The 11702-nt window shown below is 52.0% G+C and overlaps 1 pseudogene; it reads left to right on the top strand.

The window, feature by feature from the left end:
* The first annotated feature begins 281 nt into the window (after window positions 1-281).
* LOC125516610 (uncharacterized) lies at window positions 282-7781 on the top strand (annotated as a pseudogene).
* Window positions 7782-11702: the final 3921 nt, after the last annotated feature.

The raw sequence follows: 11702 nt of genomic DNA, 5'->3' as shown, positions 1-11702 counted from the left end.
GGTCGATACGATCCCCCTCATGCATGAACGGATGGTGGCGCATGGCTTCCTCACGGTCCGCCAGAGAGGCGAAACGGAGGTACATGGCTCCAATCGATGAAGGGATCGTCTCAGGGAGGATGTGCCCGATATCATGGAGGAGAGCTGCCTGGACCGCCACCGTGTCATTGTGGAAGGCGTTGGGCGGCTCAATGGTGACCACCGCGAGCCTCATGGCCGCCGCGTAATCACCCTCTGGCATGAACACCTCCACTGCATCAAGACGGAGGTATTCTGCCATAATGGAGCGCCCAGAGGACCTGGATAACTCGGAGGCAGCAGACGAGCCAGAGATGGAGGTTGGTGCGCGGCTAGACCCCGTCCCACCCTCCCCATCATTGGGCACGGCCAGCCCCTATCCAGAAGCACGAGGCAAAGGCTGAGCGGGCATGACTGGCTTCGGGTAGCTAGTCACCGGAGAGGAAGGGACAGGGGATGGAGGCGGCGATGACACAACTGCAGAAGTGGAGATGTCACGGAAGCAGGACAGTTGCGGCGGGGCAGCGAGCGACGAGCTAGTCCCCCCAGCCTCGAACCCAAGAGCAAAGGCAGGCTATCCAGGGGCCTGGTCGGACGGAGATGAGATGAAGGGTAGGGGGTGGCCAGGCGGTGGGAGGGAGGCGGTGGTGGCGGAGGTGGGGGGATGGGGACGGACGCCGGCCTCAAGGGGGGGCAATAACCTGGGGGAAGAGAGTTTGCGGAGGGAGGCCATGGAGCAACGTGGAGAGCCGGCATGGTGCCCCGAGACGCGGCAGCGACGGCAACAAACATGATCACGGCAGTCGCGGACGTAGTGTAGGGTGGAGAGGCAGCGGAAGCAACCAGAAAGCGAGAGAGGAGGTGGCGGAGAATGCGCGATGGGTTTAAGACCACGGGGCGGCGATAGGAGCGCGTCCCTGTATGGGCTTTCCCGCTTTCCACCGTGCCATGCGGGAAATTAAACGCTGATGCGACCCCCACCGCGGAGCCATCCTCTCCCGCGCAGTCAATGCGCCACGGACAGCCACTACTGACAGTCGGGTTGTCGCTCGGGGACACGGTCGAACTCGTTGGAAGATCGGGCGCAGGATGAGCTATAGATTCATCGGGGGTTCCGGGCGAATCAGAGAGTGAAACGTAAGCTGGTGGCAGGGGCAGCAAACTGAGGGAATTAACACCAGAAGGGACGGGGCACCAAATCCCTAGGAGGCTACGACGCCCAGCCCCAGACGCACGCACAGTTACTCCCGGTTGGTGGCAACGGGCATCGACGCGTGCGGCATGGGCCCGAGCATTGGTCGCGGCCGCGTAGGCCCCATCCACGAGACGAAAAGGGCGAGGTTGATGGCATGCATGAGCCCCGGGCCAACGGCGGTGAGGAACTCGGCGATGGCGGGGCGTGCGACCTTGACGGAGAAAACCAGGGCACGATCATAAGAGACTGTCAGCTGTTCATCGGGGGAGCAGAAAAAATAAGAGAGAAGGCGCGTCACCCCGCTGACCGAAAAGCATTTCGACGGGAAGGGGGCGACAACCCACATAACGCGAGCGGGGCCGAAGTCGGGGAATGCTAACAGGTCGTGGGAAACAGAGGAGAGGAAGGAGGCCAGCACTCGCTGACGGAAAGCGATGCCCGGACACGGAACAGAGGCACATGGATGAGTATGGATCGAACTACCAACAGAGAGCGAGCGAGGTTTACCTCTAGGGCGGGAGCCGGCAACCACAGCGGCGGTCAGGTGGTAGGGGACGACTGCCGGACTTGGGAAGGGTGGGGTGGCCGGAGCGGCTGAGGCGGCGAGGGCGGTCCGCGGGGCGCCCGGCGAGTCACCTGGCGAGTTGCGAGAGCCCATCTCGACTACAGTTCACTCCTGCTGTTTTCTGATGGCTCCATTTGACTAATAGAATTGAAGGGTCATGGGTTAAGTAATGAGACCTCAATTGCACTGTCTGGTAAAGGAAATAAAAAAGAGTTATTTTAAGGGAATTGTTTAGAAGAACAATCACACAGAATTAGTAACTGACCATTTGCTGCAGCTCAATCCAAAATGGAGAATTGATGAATAGTTGTACACCACATGTGCAGTTTATGGAAGTTGTGCACCTGAGCACCTGAATATGAGGAAACGAAGACTGGTGCAGAAACAAAGTATAGTTGAAAACTGATGAAACATGGCGCGGATAAATTATGTTCCTTTTTGCATTGCCGGTCTGTACCTATATGAACATGGTAGTGAATACAATTCACATATTACGATGATTTCTTGCTGCATGCAAAAACCAATGCGAGGATGGCACTAAATATTATTTCTGAACCAATAATAGTAGATAAAGATGATCCTGAGCTCCTTGTTACAGTGAAATAACATTAGCAAATGATGCAAGAAAAACTGATTACCGGGCTAGCCCAAAATCCCAAGCCAAATTCAAAACACAACCTCATCAGAGAAATTAAGTTTGCTTCAGTCTTGTAATCATGGACCACATGAAAAGAAGGGGTTAATATGGACTACGGCGACACCAATGGCAAGCATGGTGAGGGAACCGCAACTCCTTTGAATAAGAGAGGGAGAAACTAATAGACGAGCTCACCATGGTTTAGGTTTGATGACCGAACATCATGAGCCAAACAACAGTGGTCATTCGCCGGTGTCGCAGCGAAGATGAAGATCCGTATCAGTTTCTTTCATTCCAAGTAGAGGAAGGGAAAGGAGGATAACTGGTTAGGCAGACAGACGGCAAGGAGGATAATTTATTACGGAGCGGAAGAGACAGCGGCATGCACATCCGTCGTGGCGGGGAGCGGAAGAGACGAACGGATGGCTACGAGCGAACTTGGAGCAAGGAAGATGAAGCCTGATCGAGCAATTACTTTTCTTTTTGAGGCAACGATCGAGCAATTACATGGGCTCATGCTACGTACTAAGTTGGACAGGCCTGTATGAGCTGCACACCAATGACAAAGCCAGTTGCCACATACTCCCTCCGTTCCGAATTACTTGTTGCAGGTATGGATGTATCTAGATGTATTTTAGTTCTAGATACATCCATTTCTGCGACAAGTAATTTGGAACCAAGGGAGTACAATTTATTGAATGCCAACCCAGTTGTCAGCTTAAACGCACATCCCAGCCAAAACAAATTGAGCAGATTGTCTCGAAAAAAAATTGAGTCAGAGCGCTACGAGGCAGGCAGCGACAGAATGAGGCGGTACTTTTGACTTAGCGGTGGCAAGCTCAGTAATTTTCGTCAACTTCTGATCAAACGGCTGCTGATTGCTGATCTATACCACATCAATGACTGCAACAATTCAGATGACGTGGCTTCACAAGGATCCAGGAAAATCATTTAGTGGGGTGTTCCTATTTAGATATAGAAGATGAAGCTAATTGAGTTTAGTCATGGCTATTTTCATGAAAAAATCCAAAACCAAAAACAGTGTATGTACATAGGATGTCAACAGTCATCTGGAATAAAATGTGTGTCGGTGCTTTGGTCATCCACGAGATTAGTCTACCCTCCTCCTCCTCCTCCTTGCCGGAGGAGAACTAGACACCAACCACCAAGATCCCTCTGGCCATCCCATCGCCGAAAACAACTCTAGCCATCAGTCCTCTCGACGCACTCCTCCCCACAGTAGCTCCTCCACCATCGCCTTTTTTCGACCCGCCGTACGTGAAAGCCAGCCAGGTTGCACTCCGCTGCTTCCTGGGTTGTGGCAATGCCATGGGCTTGGAGTTCGAAGATGATGCCTCCTACTTCCTCCGCCTCTCCATCACCACCCCCGCCATCCACCTCGCTTCGCCGCTCTACATCACTTTCCACTACTCCAACCGCCGCCTTGACGCCATTATCATTGCCGCACTGCTCTTGGCGGTGCTGCTATTGATTTCTTCATTACCCAATGCTCTCCCCTCGTTTATCGCTTCCATGTGGCCTCTGCACGTATTGCAGAGATCATCCTCGCACAATCCACCCTTCGCGCCCGCACTTACTCTTTTTCCTTCTTGAGAACCCTGCCCCCGCTCCCACCTCCCCCCCCACAATGCCACATGCATGCCGTTGGCTCAACTGCTCCAAATTCCAGAGGATCTAGGTCTTCACTTTGAGAGCGTAGCCTGGACACAATGCCGCTCGCTCGTCTCCCAACGTCCACCACACCAACCGCATGGATGCCGCATGTATGTACGTGTCATTCAGTTCCCTTTCACCCTCGACGCCACCACAATGAGCCTCATCCTAGTTTGCCTATTCGGCAACACCCACCACCACTTCAACGTCACAGACGACGGAGACTCCTGCTTCTCCTTCACTGTGGCATCGCCGGCCGTTGCCGCGCTTATCGCCTCCATGGGCGACTTCCATAAGCTGGGCATCCTGCTCCGCTTCCCTTCGCATGTTCCTACGGGGCATGCTACATGCTCTCCACCGGGGACGGCCCTGTCATCGCCTTATGGGCCTACGTCACCCTCGTCGGCGGCGGATGATCCTGCCATGCCGCCACCTGCATCCACAACTATTGTTCTCTCCAAGGAGCGTCGTCAACGGCCGGGTATAAGCTTTTTCTACCGTATGCTTAATGTTACTCGCTCTTGCCAGCTTACACCACATGCTAAGTATACCCATCACTCGCATTTGTTTTGGGTTACCTTCCTACCTATTAAAGTTAGACCTAATGAACTATTAGTAGAATCTGCTCTAGACCACTGTTTTCGGTCAAACAAGATTTTCTAGCAGTCAAAGTTCATGAGCATGTGTACAAGTCGGGCGTCCTCTCCCGACCTACGAAAATTCAAATTCTCCGTCTAGGGTCCATAGATTTTGAAGGTTTTCGGATATTCCTCTTTGACCAGCTCGAGCAAGCTATGGCACACTGCAGTCATTTTCACCATCATTACACTAAGTTTTCTTACCCTACATTGCCCCCTCGATCCGACTCCGTTCTTGGCCCTTTTGAGCGTCGGCATCTTCAGCCCCGCACGACTCCGCACCCCACCTTGCCCACACGTTTGCAACACGTCCCCCCTACAACGCATGCATAGATGGACCACCCCATGCATCATGATGGTGGTGCGGCGCCCCCTAGCCCACCAGATCTACCAAAAGATCCGTACGCTGCTCCTGCCTCGACACATGCGGGCGGACCCCCAAAAACATCTCTCTGTCTCTCTGTCTGTGCCAATTTTGGACGTGCTGCTTGCCCGCCCCGCGTCTAATCCGGGCACGTCTGCGCCGCCCACTGTCGCCCCATGCGCGCCCCTGATACGCATATCTACAGCGGATCTTGCATTGGGAACTGACGAACCAACGACCCCGCACGCCTGCCCATCGCCATAGTCCCCTCCCGCTCCCCACGACCAGCATCTAGACCTCATGATCAAGCCTAATTCCCCTGCCCAGCCTACGGCGGCCGCTCGGTCACCACGCCCCCGTTCGTCGTCCCCTCACCCCCTGCCACGCGCAATGGGCCCAGCCGCCCTGACGCCGGGCTTGTCACCCGAACACCCCAACCACAACCCGATGAGCTCGTACAGAGATGCCCTTCTCTCCACCCCCCCTTGCTCACAGCCATCCGCACCCCCTCCCCCTACTCTATAAAACCCATCGCCGTCTCCTCACTCCGCATAGTCGCTCTCACACTTCTCCTTCCACTCTAAGGAAGCACTGCTGCTTCTGCTGCCTAGCTCTAGATCACCTGGTCGAAGCTTGCCGTGACCCCGTCCGCTGTGCCCGCTGCTGGCGGAACGGCCACCGCAGCCGTGAGTGCAGGTATAGGCGCATTTGGCCCATCTTCCCTCCTCTTCCTGATGTTTTCCTTTCCCAACCTAATCCAGCCTTTTGCACTCGCAGCATGGACTCCACCGGTTCCTCGTCTCGCGCATTCTGCACCCTCATGATCGGCGACGTCCCCATCATCCTCTCCGAGCCCTTCCCTGCCCTCTGCGTCCCCTCACCTTTCGTCCTCCACGGCACGCCTATCGGAACTGCCCGACCAGTTTCGCCACCTCCCTCCCCACCACGATCCTATGCACCTCCACCCACGCCTACCTCACCACCACCATCTTTCAATCACACGCACTCGCCGCCCTTCGACACACAGGAGTTGAGGGACCGGCTCGCTGACGTTCTCCTTGCCTCATAGTACACCAGAGCCTCGTCTCACGTCTCCGAGACGGACTCCGACATGGATCTGCCCCGCCCGACCCATGAGGCCGGGCTGCTGCCCCCTATGGGGACATGCCACTTGTTGCAGTACCTCCATGTCTTGTCCACTGTCCGCGTCGCTTTGCTTTCATCCACCTTCGCACGCCAGTCCCCAACCCCACTCCCCTCATCCGTTGAGCCATCTAGCACACTTGCGGCAATCCTGCTTTCATCATAGGTGGATCCTAGAGAGGGATCGCCTGCCTCACCTTTCACACACCAGCCGCACGCAATGACGTGCTCAACCACAGCCCCATCGAATATGAAGGAAACTCCATCACTATAGAACCGGTCGAGCAAGTCGACCGCTCCATTGCAATATATTCTGATCTTGCTGAGGTCGAAGTCTCGGAGTTCCCACATGAACTTTGGCACGAAGATGGCATACGCTTCACCCTCACTTTTCTCGGCGACGTGTGTGCCATTGATGATTTCTGCCTCCATGGCATCGACTACATGTCGGTCTGTGCCCTTGTCCTCCTCCAGTCTGGCAAGGCTGTCCCTCCGGGCATTGTCATTCAGATCCCACCCATTAATGAGATTAAGATCGCCAAAGTGGAAGAAATTTCCCGTTGGCACCACGGCGATGGCGCAAATCCGTTCAGTGACGGCTCCTCTAACGGGGACTCTGCCCCTCCCTCGCAGCGCGCCTCCCGAGGCCACTCTCACCTGCTCACATTGCACCTGTCATCTCTGTCATATGTGCAGGGTGGCGCGCCGACCCCACCTATGGTGGCACTAGGCCGGTCGCACACAATGCCCCCGCCGACCCTCACGAATCTGGCATAGCCCTGCCAGCTATGGCCTCACCTCCCACTCTACATGGTTCCCAGCGCCAGCCAATCACCATCTCCGACAACGAGTCGGCCGCCTCGGACGACATGCATGCACCACTACTGCATGCTGCTTTGGACTCGCTAGACGTGGTGCATGCACCACCTCCTGACACCCCTGCCCCACCTGTCATCCGCCCGATTGCCCAGGTGGGTGCCGTGCTGCCACCTACCCCGTGCACTCTCCTGCCCGTCGCTCCTCCGAACGCCGCCTCGCTGATTCAGTCCACCGCCTCTGCGTTCGCTGCGGTCCCTGCTTCTGCAGAAGCCCCGGTTGCGCCTCCATCCTTCACTTTCACTGCCGGCGAATCCTCCGGTGCTACGGGTAAACAACCTACACCTCCCATGCTCAATCCATCTAATCTATCACCCTCTGCTGATCTGCTGCTAACTGATGTACACACGGACACAGCCCCTCCTCTGTAGGACCTGGACACCCATGAGTGCACCATCCGCAAGGCGCACCGCAAATCTGACCGCGATCATTCCGTCTCCAAGGACAAACTGCGGTGGAGTGCGCGGTTGGCTGGCAAGCACGCCACCTACTCCCCCATGCTTGCTAAAGTCATCAAGGCCAAGGCTGCTCGCCTCTCTGCTGCGGATGTAGACACAACCATTGGCCGTGCTATCCAGGAGGTACGCCTCCACGAGCCCGACGCCCCTCCTGCTCCTCCGAAGACCTTGCTGCCATTGCCCTGCTCTGCGGCGCTGACGACGAGCAGCTAGATGCCATCCTTGGATCTGAGGATTCTGCCTCTGGTGACGACGACGCCCCATGATCAGCAGCCCTCGCCACCCTGGAGTTACGGCGCGACCTTTGCCTTACCTGCTGCACGCCGATGCTAGGTCGCGTTTCTTTTGGTTTTCATTTCCTCTGTCGCATGTTCCATTGCTACTTTTGGCATCACCTGTAGCCGTTGTGCCTGTATGCTCGATGTACTGCGTTGTTGTATTCTGGTGCTTGATCAACCTTAATGAGTAATGAATCCTTCCTAATCTGTTCTTGGAATGTACGAGGACTCGGTGATAACGACAAGTGCGCCGACGTGCTTGCTGAACTAATCGCAACCAAACTACACGTCACACTCCTACAAGAATCAAAACTTGACTCTCTTCTAGACACCAAAATCAAATCCTTCCTCCCACGTCAGACCGACCACGTTTTCTCCTTGCCAGCGATCGGCACCGCGGGTGGCACCATCTCGGCCATCAACTCTGCCTCCTTCCAAGTCGTATCCTTCTCCCACTTAACATTCTCATCCACACTAATCCTCCAAACAACCGCCTGCGCGCACCACATTGCCATTACTAACATTTACGCTCCCTCCTCGCGCTCTCTCAAGCCAGCGTTCCTAGACGAACTCACCTCCATCGCGCAACCAGATGACACCCCCTGGATCATCGCTGGCGACTTCAACCTTATCCGTTTCCCCTCTGAGAAAAATAATCCTGCCTTCCACTCCACCGAAGCCAACGCATTCAATCAAACCCTAGATGCCCTAGCTCTCATCGAATTGCCCCTGCTTGATCGCAGGTTTACTTGGTCCAACAACCGTGCATCCCCCACCCTAGAACGACTAGATCGCGTTTTCTTTAACCTTGCATGGGCAGATACGTTCCCCAACACTTCCCTCTCCTCTCGATCCCGCTTTACGTCCGATCACGTCCCACTCCTCATCCACGTTACCACCTCCATCCCTAAATCCAACTTCTTCAAAATTGAGGCGGCTTGGGCCAACTCACTCCCATGCAAGAACATTGTTGCCCAAATCTGGTCTCCACAGCCCACATCACCAAACAATGCTACTGCCTCCCTCGTCGCTGTGCTTAAAAAATCTCGCGCCCGTATTGCAGACAAGAATTGGATACAAGAGATGAACTAGGGTTTTGAGAGGAGATGGTGTTGATGAAGATGTTGATGGAGATTGCCCTCTCCCCATGAGAGGAGCGTTTGTGATGATGATGTCGATGATTTCCCCCTCCGGGAGGGAAGTTTCCTCGGTAGAACAGCTCCGCCAGAGCCCTAGATTGGTTCCGCCTCGTGGCGGCAGAGTTTCGTCCGAGAAGATGGATTCCTTTTTCCCATCGAAAGACTTCATATAGCAGAAGATGGCCACGAGAGAGCCACCAGGGGGCCCACGAGGTAGGGGGCGCGCCTAGGGGGGTAGGGCGCGCCCCCACCCTCGTTGGCAGGGTGTGGCCCCCCTGATGAATCTCTTCCGCTGAGTATTTATTATATATTCTGAAAACGTCTTCCGTGAAGTTTCAGGACTTTTGGAGCTGTGCAGAATATGTCTCTAACATTTGCTCCTTTTCCAGCCCAGAATCCCAGCTGTCGGCATTCTCCCTCTTTATGTAAACCTTGTAAAATAAGAGAGAATAGGCATAAGTATTGTGACGTATTGTGTAATAACAGCCCATAATGCAATAAATATTGATATAAAAGCATGATGCAAAATGGACGTATCAACTCCCCCAAGCTTAGACCTCGCTTGTCCTCAAGTGAAAAGCCGAAATCGAAAAATATGTCCACATGTTTAGAGATAGAGGTGTCGATAAAAATAAAATACGGACATGAGGGCATCATGATCATTCTTAGAACAACAACTTACATAATTCTTGTCATATGATTTCTTATGCTAGATTAATAATTCAATCACAATTTCAAGTAAGAATCGTAAACTTCATTGAAAACTAACAAACAATAATCTCAGTCATTGGAGCAATTGCAATTTATCATAACATAGCAAAGAGTCAATATATAAGACCTTTTCAGCAAGTCCACATACTCAACTATCATATAGTCTTTCACAATTGCTGACACTCATGCAATACTTATGGGTATGGAGTTTTAATCGGACATAGAGAAAAATAGGGGCTTATAGTTTTGCCTCCCAACGTTTTACCTCAAGGGTAATTCAACAATAATAGTTCATGAAAACTCACATCCAATTAGCCATATATACCAGGATCTTTCTAACATACTGTGCTTGCCAAAGGATAAAATGTAAAAAGGAAGGGTGAAGATCACCATGACTCTTATGCAAGGTAGGAGATAAAAGTAGAAGATAGGCCCTTCGTAGAGGGAAGCAGAGGTTGTCATGCGCTTTAATGGTTGGATGCACAAAATTTTAATGCGAAAGAACATCACTTTAGATTGCCAATTGTGATATAGACCTTTATTATGCAGTCCGTCCCTTTTATTTCTTCCATATCACACGATCGTATAAATCTTATTTTCTCCCACGCTAATAAGTCATACATATTTAGAGAGCAATTTTTACTGCTTGCACCAATGACAACTTACTTAGAGGATCTTACTCAATCCATAGGTAGGTATAGTGGACTCTCATGATAAAACTGGTTTAAGGGTATTTGGAAGCACAAGTAGTATCTCTACTTGGTGCGATCAATTTGGCTAGCACGAGGGGGAAAGGCAAGCTCAACCATGTTGGATGATCCATGATAATATAATTTATCTCAGATGTAAGAAAACATAACCCATTACGTTGTCTTCCTTGTCCAACGTCAACTCTTTAGCATGTCATATTTTAGTGAGTGCTCACAATCACAAAAGATGTCCAAGATAGTATATTTATATGTGAAGACCTCTCTTTCTTTATTACTTCCTATTAATTGCAACGATGACCAAAACTATGTTTGTCAACCCTCAACAACTTTTATTCATCATACTTTTTCCTATGTGAGCTCATTACTCTCCATAAGACTCACATGATGTCTTTGTTTCTTTTTATTTCTTTCTATTTTCTTTTATTCACTTAGGATCATGGCTAAAGAATCAAGCCCTTGACTCAACACTAATCTTTATTATATAACTCACGGACTCGATTACATAGAGGAATTATAAAGCAAAACTCACAACTAGATCATACTAAGAACTTTTATTCTACTCGATCAAGATATTACCAAAAGGATCGAACTAAGAAAAATGGTAAAGGTAAAAGTGATGGTGATACGATACTGGGGCACTCCCCCAAGATTGGAAGTTGCCAAGGGGAGTGCCCATACCCGTGTGATTATGTCTCTCTTTTCGGGGATGGTGATGATGCCCCTCAGGATACGATTATCCTCCTCAAGTTTACTGACTTGCTGCTTGAGGTCCATTATTTCCTTTCGGAGTTTTCCTGTAACAGCCAAAGCTCCCTGCACCCAAGGGTGTTGCATAGCTGCGGGAGAACCAGTGACACTCTTTTTTCATATTCTCATAAGAAAGAAATCTAACATTGGAAGAAATAATTGAATTTGGAATAGCCGAGCTCTGCAGTTCTCCCATTGTGAATCCAGCTCGGAAGCGGGAAGTGACTTCTTGATCCTCTTCCATGGCATCTATCCTCTTCAATTCAGCCTCCATCTCTTCCTCCGTTGCTGGCCCAAAGAGGTCAACATTGTTGTTTGTAATTGATCTCGGTGCCAGATGAGACACCCGGCTCTCCCTGACTGACTCTTGCGAAGACATCTTGCCCTAATCTGCACCAACAACGGCTCGAAACACAAACAGAAGATTTTTGCGTGATACGGGAGTCAAAACCCCTGGGAGATTATATAATGAATTTTTGCCGACCAAAATACGTAACGTGTAAGAAAACGGAGTCCGAAAAGCACATGAGGTGCCCACGAGGTAGGGGG

Source organism: Triticum urartu, chromosome 6A (genome assembly GCF_056163025.1).
Source record: "Triticum urartu cultivar PI428250 chromosome 6A, HENAU_Tu73, whole genome shotgun sequence".
Taxonomy (NCBI): Eukaryota; Viridiplantae; Streptophyta; class Magnoliopsida; order Poales; family Poaceae; genus Triticum; species Triticum urartu.
This window is presented reverse-complemented; position numbering and strand designations above follow the sequence as displayed.